The sequence below is a fragment of the Sinohyriopsis cumingii genome, chromosome 12, assembly GCF_028554795.1.
Source record: "Sinohyriopsis cumingii isolate HCF-2022 chromosome 12, ASM2855479v2, whole genome shotgun sequence".
Taxonomy (NCBI): Eukaryota; Metazoa; Mollusca; class Bivalvia; order Unionida; family Unionidae; genus Sinohyriopsis; species Sinohyriopsis cumingii.
This window is the reverse complement of record NC_142972.1, coordinates 125,855,179-125,870,078: the sequence shown is the minus strand read 5'-3', so window position 1 is coordinate 125,870,078 and position 14,900 is coordinate 125,855,179. Positions and strand designations below refer to the sequence as shown.

Below are 14,900 nucleotides of genomic sequence, written 5' to 3'. Positions count from 1 at the left end.
CTTCACAGACCTTAAAAAAAGTTTCTTTCCCGGAAGGTCGTCGTAAACGCAGATGTTGATATCTGGGCGATAGATCTCGTAGATATGCAGAGCATTGCATAGTACAAAGATATTTGTTTAACGTCATTGATGTATTTAGCAAATACGCGTTTAGTGTTCCTGTTGCTGATAAACTGGATCGATGATAACAAATGCGCTGGAAGATATTATTGTTAAGACGGAGCGAAAACCAAGTAAATTCATGACCGACCATGTGTTAAGTCTAGGCTCTTACAAAAGGTAACAGGAAAAAAGGAAAGACAACAAGCTTTGTAAAATTTATCACAAAATTAATTTCCCTAGAATATCAAGTGAAAAATTAGAAAAATAAAGAACTTACGGTTTTGCGAATCAAATCGAAACATAATCCAAGAATTAAAAAATAGAAGTCCAAGTAATAAAAAGTCCTGAATTAAACTGAGTTCAAATATCGATGAAATCCAAAATGGAAGACAATGACGTCTGTTGTAACCTGCGAAGTGCTGTAATGTCAACAGTCTCTTGTTGAATCACAGAAAATATTATTCCAGTTTTTGAATTCTGTATAAATTTCGAGAAATGCCCTTGTCTAAGAATTAATTTAGAACATTAGTATTTCCAGAGAAATCAATCACTTGAATTCAAAATAATTGGAAAAAAATAAAATAATTAGCCCAGACTGGAGAGAACATAAACGACATGACCATTCAAGTGTTAAGGCACGGCTGACAATTCTTTCTCAATACATCAGTAATAAGTCTAATTAAGACGCAGAACAGATTCCCGGATGGGATTCAACCTTTTAGAAATAGAAGTTTGTTACATGATAAATATCACGTAATATAGGTATGGTCTTGACTTAACTTAATAATTTTTACTCTGAGACAGAATAAATTTCTTTTTAAAAAAGTTGTTTACTAAAACTGTCATTGGTTCTAAATCAAGGTCAGAAACCAAATACAATGTTTTTATTATTAGGCGTTTACCAATGAAAATTAATAAAGTCAGGTCAAACATAACTGAACTTATTTCTTAAAAAAAATAAAGTCCAATAAACAATATTACATTACAATAACATGTAACTGAATAAAATAAAAAAATAAAACAACAAACAATTCAATTAAACCAAATATGCATAACACTCCCCCTATAAAAGGAAAAGTAAGATTTATATAATGAGGCTTTCTTTTTTTACCATAGGTCAATTACACATGTGGTTTATAAAAAATAACATAAAAACCTTATGAATGATGCAAAATATGAATCAAATAATATATCTATATACATGTGAAAGTGCATCTGTTATTAAATTATCTTTATCTTGATGTGCGTGATATCATTATGACATTCCTTTAACGACAAACTCTACCTTAATAATCATTGACTTTTATTTTTAATATTGCCGATGAAAGTAAGGTGGTTGTGATTACTAAACACAATAATCGGATAAGGAGCTGAACTAATGTGAACTTCAAAATGTTTTAATGCTAATTTAAATCCAAACATTCCTTCTCGATTGTAGAAAAATTTATCTCGTGCTTATATAATTTCTTTAAAAAATAGCACACTGAATGATGAACGCCACTTTTATCTTCTTGAATCAATACTTCTCCAACCCCAACATCACTTACATCGACATACAGTTTAAATGGTTGACAGAATTTTGTAGCTGTAAGAACTGGTGCACTCTTAAATATGGCATTTAACTTATGAAAAGCCTCCTGACATTTTTCAGTCCAATGAAGCTTGATTTTCCTGCTCATAACATTTGTCTGGGGTTCAGCAATTCTGGAAAAATTGGAACAAGATTTCCGATAGTATCCAGTCATACCTAAAATAGCACCAGTTGCTTTTTATTGATAGGCACAGGGAATTCAGAGACAGCCTTGACCTTAGCATCTATAGGCTTAACTTGTCCATGTCCCACGATATGTCCTAGAAATGGTACACAAGCACGGTAGAACTCGCTTTTGGATAAATTAATATGTCAGACTTGCATCAGTGAGTCTGTCAAAGAATTTCCGAATTGATGCTAAATATTCTTTCCAGGTGTCGTTGTAGATGATGACATCCTCGATGTAAGCATACCAATTATCTAGACCAGTTGTAATCATGTTCATTAGACGTAGAAAAATATTTGGGGAACCTTTCATCCCAAAAGGCATCACTTTATATTGATGAAGTCTTTCCGTCAGTGGAATTTGCCAAAATCCTTTCAGAAGGATAAATTTGATGACATACTTGTTATTTCCCATTTATCAATACAGTCATCGATTCTTGGTAATGGAAATGAATCTGTTTTAGTCACACTGTTCACCTTTATATAATCACTGCACATACGGAAAATTTATCTGGTTTCGGAACAAGTATACACGGTGAATTCCAATCACTTTTACTAGGTTCTATGAAATCATTCTTAAGCAAATACTGAATTTCTTTCTTGAAGTATTCCTATTTGAGGGGGTTCATCCTGAAAGGGTGTTGTTTCACAGGTGCAGAATTTAAAATTTCAACGTCAATAAAAGTTTTATTTGTTCTTGAAGGAACATCTGGAAATAAGTGCTCATGTTCAAGTAATAACTATTTACGTTCATTCCTTTGTTGTGCAAATGTGAAAGTTTCTGGTCCAGACTATTTATAATTTCTGAATTCCGAAGATTTTGTCGCTCAATATCAGTAGAGTCCAAATGCATCCCTTCACTTAAATCCTCACTGAGTGGGACAGGTACAGCAAAAGTAATTGCATGATTCATCTAGCTATCTCTCTAAACATACTTCTTTAACATAATTATGTGGCAAAGTTGTTTTTGTTTTCGCCTCCCATGAGTATTTATGTTATAATTTAGATCATTTACTTTCTTGTCAACTGCGTAAGGACCATAAAACTTGGCCTGAAGAGTATTTTGTGGTATGGGCAAGAGACCCAGAACTCTATCACCAGGCTTAAAATTCATTTCCTTTGCATTTTTATCATATCCTAATTTCATTTTTGACTGAGTAGACTGCAGATGAGTTCTTGCAACCTCACAAGCTTTTGAAAACTTATACTTAAAATTGGAACCACCATCAAGAAGATTGATTTCAGTATCTACATTAGAAAGAAGTTTCTCTTTTAACAACTTCGATGGTCCTCGCTCAGTATGTTCAAACATTAGATCAAAGGAACTGAATCCTAAAGATTCTTGAACTGATTCTCTATCAGCAAACAAAAGTAAATGAATGTCATCATCCCAATCTTTACTTGTATCAAAACAATATGACTGAATTATATTTTTCAATGTTTGATGAAATCTTTCTAAAGCCCCTTGGCTCTCAGGGTGATAAGCAGAATGTTTGAACTGTAGGATGCCTAATTTGTAAATAACTTGCTGGAAAATTCCAGACATAAAATTTGACCCTTGATCAGATTGGACAGATCTGGGAAAGCCAAACTGAGTAAAAAACTTTATCAAAGCTTTTACTATTGTTTAAGTTTTTACATTACTCAAAGGAATTGCCTCTGGGAATCTTGCTGACGCACACATTATGGTCAATAAATATTGGTTACCTGACTTGGTCTTAGGTAAGGGACCAACACAATCTACCAGTATTCTGCTAAATGGTTCGTCAGTTGTAGGAATAGGTTGCAGATGAGCCTTAGATATCTTCTGGCTGGATTTTCCTACCATTTGACAAGTATGACAAAATCTCCTGTATTTACAAACATCACTTTTAATATTTGGCCATTAGAACTGAGTCAAGATCTTGTGATAAATTTTATTAATCCCTAAATGACCAGCCATAATAAAATCAGACTGGGGTTTATTAGACCCAACAAATGTATTGCTTTCAATACATGACCGTGACCTTGACATCTTAGAAATAAGAGCATTTGGAATAGGTCTGTTTTGATTCTGATTCTTAGTTTTCAATTTGTAGCGATCAGAAATAACGTGTCCTTTCTTCTTTCAATAGGCACACGTAGGAAGAGACAAGGATTTTTTATCAAGCTTATCAGAAGCTTGATTTCTAAAAGATTTTTGTACCAGAAGATTGCTGAGTGGAAGATGTGCTTACAATAGAAACTTTATGAGTTAAGAAATACTCGTCAGCAGCACGAGCAGCATTTTCCAAGGTTTCGACCTTATGCTCATCAAATTAAGTCTTACTGTCACTATGGACACAGTTCTTGAACTCTTCAAGTAATACAAGTTGACTGAGATTGTCGTAATCTTGATCACATTTCCTGGCTAAGCACCATCGACCAAACAACTGCACTTTTTAACTTGCAAATGCGACATGCGTTTGTCCAGCTTCCTTTATATAGTTCCTGAATAACCATTTAAGATGCATTCTTTACCCAGATCATAGTCAGCACTTTGCTGTAGTTACAGAGAATTGTAAATATCACTAGTTTTAACAGTAAATACACATTGTAATAATAGAGTCCAATGCTCCCTTGGCCATTTCAAATTTTCAGCAATGTTTTTAAAATGAGAAAAATGTTATTCTACTTCTTTTTCTCTAAAAGGGGGCACTATCCTAATATTCTCAGTAACATCAAAACTTGAATTTGTATTAGATGTGGGAACGTGCAATTCACTTGCAGTTTCTATTTCTTTAACTGCAAATTGATATTCCCTGTCTTCCTTCTCTTTTTGCATTTGCATTTGCATCTGTCTCTCTCTCTCTCTCCCTCTTCTTTCTCCAATTATAACTGCTTTTTTTCTCTCTCTTCTCTTTCTCCAATCTCAACTGCATTTGTTTATCTTCTTTCTGTAACTGCATTTGCTCTTTCTGTAACTGCATTTGTCTCTCTTTCCTCTTTCTCCGCTTGTAACTGTATTTGTTTCTCTTCTTTCTGTAATAACAGTAGTTTTTCTTCTTTCTGAAGTTGAAGCTTTCTTAACTCTAATTCTATCTTTCATTATAATTTTAATTCCTTTACTTTTATGCCAGACTTTCATACAGACTTGTTGATCGAAAACAAAGCACTTTTATTCAAAACACTCTTTCCCACCAAATACAGGTCCAAAATGTTTTTGTTTTTTTTTTATAAAAATTTCTTTCTTCTTGAAAGAATCTTTTGCCTCATAAAGATCTTTTTTACTTCTGGCAAGTTGAAGCAATTTATCTTTTTACAAAAGGTCTAACTGTTCCTGGGTAGAATTTGAAAGAAAGATCTCCACTTTTGATGACATTGTAAAAAAAGCCTGTTGATTTCGCGAAACATGGCGGCCAGTATTAATGGTGGAGGAAGAACCCGGGAAAACCCCGGGAAGAACCACCGTCCCACGAGAAGCTACTAGCAATCTTTCTCACATATCCACATAGTTCGAACCCGAGACTCGAACCCACGCGGACAGAGGTGAGACGGAGAGCGCTTTAGACCACTCGTCCATTTGAGGCCCCGAGCCGTGATATAACTAAGTTCAAAATATACACTAGTACAGTAAGTATATTAAGAAACTATAACATTAAAATACAAATTATTAGTCCGACAAGGTCATATCAAATGCAATTTGCTATCGGTATACATTAATCATTTGAAAGAACGGTAACAGCCTGCATTTTGCAAGCAAGAAGTGACATTTAATTCTAGGGAAGTTTTGTCAGTTCTTAATTTTTAGAACGAGATGTATCTACGTTATTAACCATGCATTTACTATTAGAAAATATTTCATTTCGGGACAGCATAGGAACATAATTTGAAAGTTTGTCCGCCTTTTTACATACCCGGTTACATGTTTTCTTAGGATTTATGTATCTAGTGTGCCCCCATATTTCTAATCTTCCTTTTAACTTTGCATACCAGTTTCATCAAGCCGCTATATATTTACTTCAAATATAACTTCATTCTTATTTTCGAGTTTTAGTCGTCTAGTGTTTTTTTCTTCTGTCCCATTAGATATAGGGGAAAGCTACACGGGGTTAAGCTGAATCCTGAATAGACTAACCCCGACAACATAAGGCCTACTGAATCGGTTAAGTTAAGACGTACCGGCTGATACTAGACAAGAACAAGGTTCACTTTGAATTTTGAACGTCCCAACCCGATAACATTACGAGTGATGCAAAGACATATATAACACAGAAATCGCCGCCAACTTGCCTGCGTTTTACTGCCTATTGTCACCTTCCTATATGCAAATGATGGTGACATGGTGCGGTTTATGTCTGTGCAGCGGCTTACGAGTCACGGCTGTAAACTAGCAATAACTGGATGTACAGTAGTATAGAGGTGACGACACTTTAGCCGGTTGTTTTCAGATCAAAAATTTTAACAGTAATAAAACGCATTTAATTAGTGGTGGAGTAAAGGAGATGAAATGGATGGTTGACGTGAACTCTCATTCTGTGGTATCGACCAATGCAATAATCGTATTACTAGCAGATATTGTTGTCATCATTAGAGGAAATCGATTTGCATATAGTTCAGACCTGCACGTGTTGGTTCTCCTATTGCAGCAGCGCGTTTCTGCTGGCGATTTCAATCTCTTATTTCGATTATGCACTCAGTATGCCCAGACTTGTCCTATATACATGTGCTTCTTTTCATTTAAAAGGAGAACTGAAATTCCCTTGCTTTCCACTACTGGGAACTGTTCTCTTTAAATGGTTTTTATGTGCACACCTTTTCTTGATCTTTTATGCCAAAAAGTCACCGAAGAGCTCTTAAGTAATTTTGATGCATAACGTCGGAATCGTACCTGTGTTGTACACTATAAGGGAAGCTATTTAGACGACCAATTAGAGCAACTCTAGGTTTTGGGGGTCATTTCATTTGGTTGTCTGTGTAAAGTTTCACCTTCAATCACAGAAATGTTATCACACATATGTAACTGCATAATGCTAGACAAACGCACTATTGTAATTTATATATATATATATATATATATATATATATATATATATATATATATATATATATATATATATATATTCCAATGTAAGTGATGTATACTGCAGTAGTTTAGTGACCAGAGTGTCATAATGCAAAATTCGCCACACATATAATACTTCTTCCTTCTGTGATTGTAAATATAAATTTCGCACTGAACGTATTAAAAATGTAAATGTGATTTAAAGTTTGTTAATTTAACCCCATCCGGCATGGGAGACAATAACGACATATCCATAACAAAGGACAAGCCAGAAGCAATGTAGCTACAAGGTTTTGTACAATTCCATACAGCTGTTTATTAGGACACGTGGTAACAGACAGTAGGAAGGATGGATAAAAAGAAGCTTGGAAATGATGTTATCTAAAAATTTAATGATTGAATATTATATATTAAATCGCGGCTTGAACAATTGTTTATTACTTTATTGTCAACGTAGCAACATTACATGCACATATGTTTTAGGACATTTTATAATTATAAGAATAAATCATATTCATTCTTTCCTGCATGCGATTTATACCTTGGCGTTAAGCCGGAAGTTGCTAAATATTTAAAGCATGTCAAAAACAATACGTCAACAGAAGATACATTAGGACATACATAAAAGTCTACCTAACTTTGATTCATTCACATGAACAAAGCCGGAACTAATCAATAAAAAATGTAGAATCTGTTGAGAAAAAACGTATGGAACATAATAAATATGTAACAAGCTACGTTGATAAATGAGATCGATTAATCACAATAAGGAAGCACCTAATTACATAAGTATTACAAGTATGAAACGATTCGATTTGGCTGTTTAGAGTAGATTACACGTGTCACGGATCACACACCGATTCTTTTTTGATGAAACAACATATTTTATTCTAACTCTATACCAAAATATCAAAAGGTAATTCACCCTACTCTCAACACCTTTTTTTTTTAAATCCTAGGCCACCTTTCTAAATTTTGTTTTGAAAAGTCTTAAGCCACCCTTCCAAATTTTGTTTTGGAAAGTCTTAAGCGACCCTACCAAATTTTGTAAAGAATATAGACCGCCAATCCTCCCCTAATTTAAAAACATCAAATCCACATATCTCCCAGCTGAATGTTTTGCGTGAAAAATCCGAGAACACCATCATTATCAAAAGTAGGTCACCGCTCTAAAATAGGATTTTTGGGGAGGGGGGAATTTATTTGCCACAGTATAAAATAAATGTTCTGGAATCAGAATTCACAGTAAAACAAACTCATGAATTTATTATCCATGATTATAAAGTTTTCTGCGTCATTTAGATTATATTATATCTATCTGAAAAAAATTCTTTCTCGAGCACAACTGATGATATACAATAGGTAGTTATATATACAATATGTAGTTATATATACAATATGTAGTTACATATACAATGGGTAGTTATATATACAATATGTAGTTATATATACAATAGGTAGTTACATATACAATAGGTATTTATATATACAATAGGTAGTTACATATACAATAGGTAGTTATATATACAATAGGTAGTTACATATACAATAGGTAGTTATATATACAATATGTAGTTGTAGTTATATATACAATAGGTAGTTATATATACAATATGTAGTTATATATACAATAGGTAGTTATATATACAATAGGTAGTTATATATACAATATGTAGTTACATATGCAATAGGTAGTTATATATACAATATGTAGTTACATATACAATAGGTAGTTATATATACAATAGGTAGTTATATATACAATAGGTAGTTATATATACAATATTAGTTACATATACAATAGGTAGTTATATATACAATATGTAGTTATATATACAATATGTAGTTATATATACAATAGGTATATATACAATATGTAATTATATATACAATAGGTAGTTATATATACAATATGTAGTTATATATACAATAGGTAGTTATATATACAATAGGTAGTTATATATACAATATGTAGTTATATATACAATATGTAGTTACATATACAATAGGTAGTTATATATACAATAGGTAGTTATATATACAATATGTAGTTACATATACAATAGGTAGTTATATATACAATAGGTAGTTATATATACAATATGTAGTTATATATACAATAGGTAGTTATATATACAATAGGTAGTTATATATACAATATGTAGTTATATATACAATATGTAGTTACATATACAATAGGTAGTTATATATACAATATGTAGTTATATATACAATTGGTAGTTATATATACAATATGTAGTTATATATACAATTGGTAGTTATATATATAATATATGAGAAAGATGATACGACAAAAATACTGGAGATCCTGCACTTCGTAGCTCACTCACATTTGCAAAAACTGAATAACTCAGTAACAGGAAATTATTATTCATCATGGTTTTTTGATGTTGTTGTGCCAGAAGTCATAATTAAGCAGCTTCCTTTTATCTAACGTTATAAAGCTGCCTTAAATTGGCTTGGTTGATTGTTTGTCTTATTTTTTGAATTAATTAATACTATATATTTTTGTGAGCATTTTTCTTGCAAATTAAACGTCATTATGAAGTTTAAAATATTTGTTTCATTAGAACATATTTTATAATTTCGTTCCTTTCTTAGACTTGAGTTTGTTTCAAAGATATATTCAATTTGAAGCATAATATTAGCCATTGAATACTAACATAAGTATCTCCTAATTGAACATGCAACTTTAGATTATATCTCTGTGCTCTTTAAAGTGCGCACTGAGGCTTCGTACCGTTTTTATCCTCTCAGTTTCTTCTTTAACGGGATAAATCAGGCTCTTTAGGAATTAGTCCCCGAGGTGCTAAAGGATAATTTATAAAATGATCTGGTAAATGTGTTGGAAATTGTAAATTATACGGCTAAACTTTAAAAAAAAATCGTCCCGGATTCTTTCCTAGATATTAAATTCTCTTCAGTGTAATTTGTTTCAGCCATACAAAGGTTATAAGTGACACATGGCCAAGGCATATAAATTATTGGAGTTTAAGTGAATCAAATCCCCTTGATATTAATACTTTGTATTCTCTATCTTTGTTAAAGTATTCATAATTTTCTTTAGCATTTTATTTAGCATCATGATGATTACTCGTCTGATGGTAGATTCTACCTAATCAGATTATATAATCTGTGAACAGGTATAATTCAACCTTACTTATTTTCAAGAAAACGTCATGGCCTAGTCCAGGTACTCTACAATAATGTGTTGGATCTAGTTTGCAATTATTCATGCAGAGATTTTATAATTTCTTCCAAAAAGTCACGTAACATTCCATTTTCTTTTCTGCGATATTAGTTTTGAAAACTGCCATGTGAATTCGCTTTAAAATGTTTCATCAAATTTTAAACGTATTGGTAATTCTCTTTGGTAATTCCTGATCCTCGAGGCTTGAATAAAAGTTTTCTTTTGTGGGTAATTTAGTTTTATTAAGCCTTTTCAAAGGCACCCGTGCATTCGTACTGATACTGATAAATGTCTCTTTTTGTTCAAATATTTTGGTTGCATGTAACTAAAATTAAATATTTATGTGCATCTATCGCTGTTAGATTTGTAGCAAGTTGTTCTAAGAATTAGTTCATAAACTGATAACTTTGGCCTTATTTTTCATTTTACAATAACTCTTTTACCTTCTGTTCTAAATTTATCGACTATAAAATCCTTTCTAAACGAAATATATTTGTCATCATTATGTGGTATTGCCTTCTTCTGTATGAATTTTTAAAAAACCATTACATTGTTACACAGATGATAATCGTACGTAGACAAATCGTGAATAATTAGTGGAATTTATTTTAGATATTAAAATGCATATACAGAACACTACATCTTCCATTTAAGTGATTTATAATAAAGTCTGCTCCATAAAATAGTGTAATTTTTTTCTGCATTAAGACAGTCGTTTCTTTATATTTTACCCATTCACGAAATCTTTATATTGGTATTATTTTATTGGTCTAATACAAAGTTTAAAATAATTTATCCAAACAACCGCTGTTTAATATCCTGTCTTGTTTCTTGCACCGGTTTTGTGTTTAAAGTATTAAGCATTTCTTGTACACATCTTCCAGCTCATTTTTATTTAATGTTTTTGTTGGCAAAGATATGTGATACAGATGCCAGTGAGAAAGTATTTTTCTTTAATAATTACGCTGTAGTTATGGAAATAGATTAAATGAACAAAAATAGCTATTTGTTTCTCAAAATAAATCTTGCTTACTATCAGCACAAATTTATAGAATTTAGTTATTTTAGTTACAAACTTTAATAAAAATAAGTCCAGAACGTTTTTACACTATGTCCTATGCGCCATATACTAAATTATAAACCACAATAGACTGAACGATATCATTTATAATGAACATACTTCCTTTTTATGCCATATGTAGCTTATCTTCGTCGCGTAAAGTTGCCCTCTCATTGAATGTTATTATTTTATTTTATTTTTGTTTATCCGTTTCTTGTGATGTCATTGCGCTGTGATAAAGTGTTTCTTCGTGACTACTTGTAATTTGTTGCATAGCAATAACAGGTTTTTGTTTTGATATTTATGTATTATTGGTTATTTCAAATACTTTGATATTTATGTATTATTGGTTATTTCAAATACTTTGATATTTATGTATTATTGGTTATTTCAAATACTTTGATATTTATGTATTATTGGTTATTTCAAATACTTTGATATTTATGTATTATTGGTTATTTCAAATACTTTATCAATAACGAATTATGAAAAGTTAAAGTTAAAAGCAAGGCGTTAGTTTGAATATTTTATTGACATTTTCATAATATGGAGAGTTAATTATATACAGTTATAATTTAGATACTGAAGCAAAATATTTACCCGTCTGGGTCGACTTACCCTATCTGGATCAAAAATTTCTGTCTTCTATTATGCTCGAGAAGAAGCTCTTCGGATAGACATAAGATTTATCAATTAATATGAAAAAACCTTTGAATTTGGATAATAAATTAAGAGCCTAGAATTGATTATTCTTATTTTACATTTTTTTGTTCTACTAAATGCCTAAGATTTTTACAGCAAACTTTGAACAGGTGGCAGGTGATATTTTTAACAATTTGATATGGTGACCCATGATTTTTCAGAAAAAAATAAGTGGAGGGTTGGTGGCCAAGTTTTGTCAGACAACAAATTTAGTAGGGGTTGGTGAGGTACGATTTTCCGAAAAGAAATTGGTGGGAGATTGGTGTCCTGGGATTTTCAGATAAAGAATTTAGTAGGGTTTAGTGTCATAGGATTTTAGGAAACAATTTCATGGAGGAGTTTTGGCCTAAAAGTTTCGGGAGACAAATTTGTTTGGAAATTGGTGGCCTTGGAAATTTCAAGACAAATTTTGGTAGGGTGGCATAGGATATTTTTTGTGGTAAAATGGCGGAAGATTGGTGGCCAGAGATTTTCAGAAAACAAAATTAGTACAGGATTGATTCTTTTTGCTAGACGGGTGTCCAAAGACTTTTAGTGAACAAATTTCGCTGGGGATTGTTGGGCTAGAATTTTTGGTACAGTGGCAAAGGAATTTTAAAATAACAAATTATTGGTGGGGTGGTGGTATGGTAGTTTATTATTTTAAGACAAATTTGTTTCGTTTGCGTGCATGAATGGGGATGGATACCGTTGTTTGAAATAAAATTGGAATATAGACCATGACATATATAATCAAAACTACCTAACATCGATACAGATGTTCAAATTGTTTAAAGTAATGAAAATAAAGGTTATGCAATTTTAAGAAGATAATTTTGCAAATATTTTAGTATTATTCTATGAAGCAATTTTGTTGACGTTATTTATGATAATGATGAAATCGAATTTGGCATATCTCTTCTTCGTAATATAACATAATAAATACTTTAAACTTAAAGATTTACATCGGCAATACATATATACTGTCGCATACTAGAGGATGTTGTATGCTATAGTATGTATGTCTTCGTCCGTATGTGTCTGCTTTGTCTTTGTTTCTGTCTGTTGTTTTCTCCATTTGTCCGCCCTATGATGGCATTTGTCCTAAGTCAAGCTATATTACACTTAAATTATGCGGACATCTTTGTCTGTGTGTTCATTTTTCTCCTCTCTTTCATTATTTATACTGCTGCTACTGCTGCTGCTGATGATGATGACGAACATACTTTTTTTGTACACGATGTGCCATGGAAATTATGACATATTCGAACATTTCGTCACGACAAGAAGACATATACATTACTCGTTTCGGGTTATGACTCCTAAGTCCTGATTCATGGGGTGGGGTGGATCTTGATTAGAAAGGTCGTGGGAGGTGTGCAGAGGATAAAATAATAAAACTGTTTCCAATTAGGCAATATGTTCAATAATTGGATGTATGATGTCAAGTCTTCAAGTAGTAGTCGTTGTAGTCATTGTTTTTTTCTCATTGTTGACTAGAAGTTCATTTATAAAGAAAACAACAAAACAAAACCCGTACAAAACTAGGGCATTTACGTCATGAGAAAAATGATGATGTTTATATAGCACAAAGCATATTTATCATTTCTATATGTTAGAGTTTGTGACCTTTTGGCAGGTATCTTTGTCACACAAGCGGATCTTCATTATACCGTACAAACCAGTTCGGATGTCCTCATTTACATGAACATTGGACCTGAAAACATGTTATAATGTGTAAAGATAAAACATGTTATAATGTGTAAAGATTAAACATGTTATAATGTGTAAAGATAAAACATGTCATAATGTGTGAAGATAAAACATGTTATAATGCGTAAAGATAAAACATGTTATAATGTGTAAAGATAAAACATGTTATAATGTGTAAAGATAAAACATGTTATAATGTGTGAAGATAAAACATGTTATAATGTGTAAAGATAAAACATGTTACAGTGTGTAAAGATAAAACGTGTTATAATGTGTAAAGATAAAACGTGTTATAATGTGTAAAGATACCAAATGTAGCTATTGAAATCAAATGTAGCTTTTAAAATTGCATTTATTGCACATCGGTTTTATACGTTAAAACTGTCAAAACGGTATCTAGCTCCTGATTCACTGAACATCTTAAATGTTTATCTTCAAATTGAGATGAGAGTTGTGAATATTTATCTTACTACTTGGATGGAATTTTTTTTGTTGATCAAACGTTTAGGATTAAAATGACCACCCCTGTGGCTTAAGTGGAAAAAGCGTCCGGGATGTTGCATGATCGAACTCCAGTCTAGTTATGACGAAAAATGGTACTTTCAGTTGCCTCGCTAGGCGCTCAGCATTAAGAGGTTAGTGTTCGCACTGGTCGGCTTGGTGTCAGGACAATATGATTGGGTGAGACATGATGCTACATGTCTGCGGCATGATGCTCCGGTGCTAGACATCACTATTAACTGTCCCACTGCAGACATCGAAGTGTTAAAGCAATGCTACAAACCTAAACCACAACCCCACACACCCCACACTGGATTAAAATGCATTCATAATATTAGAAGTCAACTGGATCGTGACTTGTTTTGTTCCTGCGAGTTTATTAATTTTCGTCAAGGAATTTAGGGTCTATAGTGTTCTTATAGGTGAAATAAGCTAGAAAAATCAAAACAAAAAAAAGAATCGGAAATTGTGAAACCAACCTTTGCCGCTCTGGTTAAACGTTTGTCTACGTTATGACTGTCTGTAGGAGAGATATTTTCATGTTTGGTATGGCAGTCTGTAGGAGAGATATTTTCATATGTCGGCATATAATGCACCCCATTTTAATATAGGCTGAGAAATTCAAAGTCATTTATAGAGCACTTGTATTAAACAATGATGACTCGCACGTAATTACTACAGAGGAGCATCCTGGTTCCAGTTGATGGCCCTTAAATTTCATTGGCCATCGACATGCAGTAATGTATATAAGCTGTCAGAGACGATTAACGTACACACTGGAAATTGTAATTAAGCACTTCGGAATAGAGACGAGGTATGTATGAATGTATGTAGGTAGGTAGGTAGGTAGGTA

At 32.3% G+C, this 14,900-nt stretch overlaps 1 protein-coding gene across 4 annotated transcripts in view; it reads left to right on the top strand.

The window, feature by feature from the left end:
• LOC149787410 (toll-like receptor 2 type-2) overlaps positions 1–14,900 on the top strand; it is a 102,942-nt gene that overhangs the window by 84,049 nt on the left and 3,993 nt on the right. Inside the window, exon 1 of one of the 4 annotated variants that reach the window (XM_089978017.1) lies at positions 14,732–14,861. The exons of the other annotated variants lie outside the window; for them this stretch is intronic. The gene's annotated coding sequence lies outside the window, so the exon portion shown is untranslated. Of the gene's footprint in view, positions 1–14,731; positions 14,862–14,900 lie in introns of those variants that run through there. 4 annotated transcript variants of the gene reach the window in all.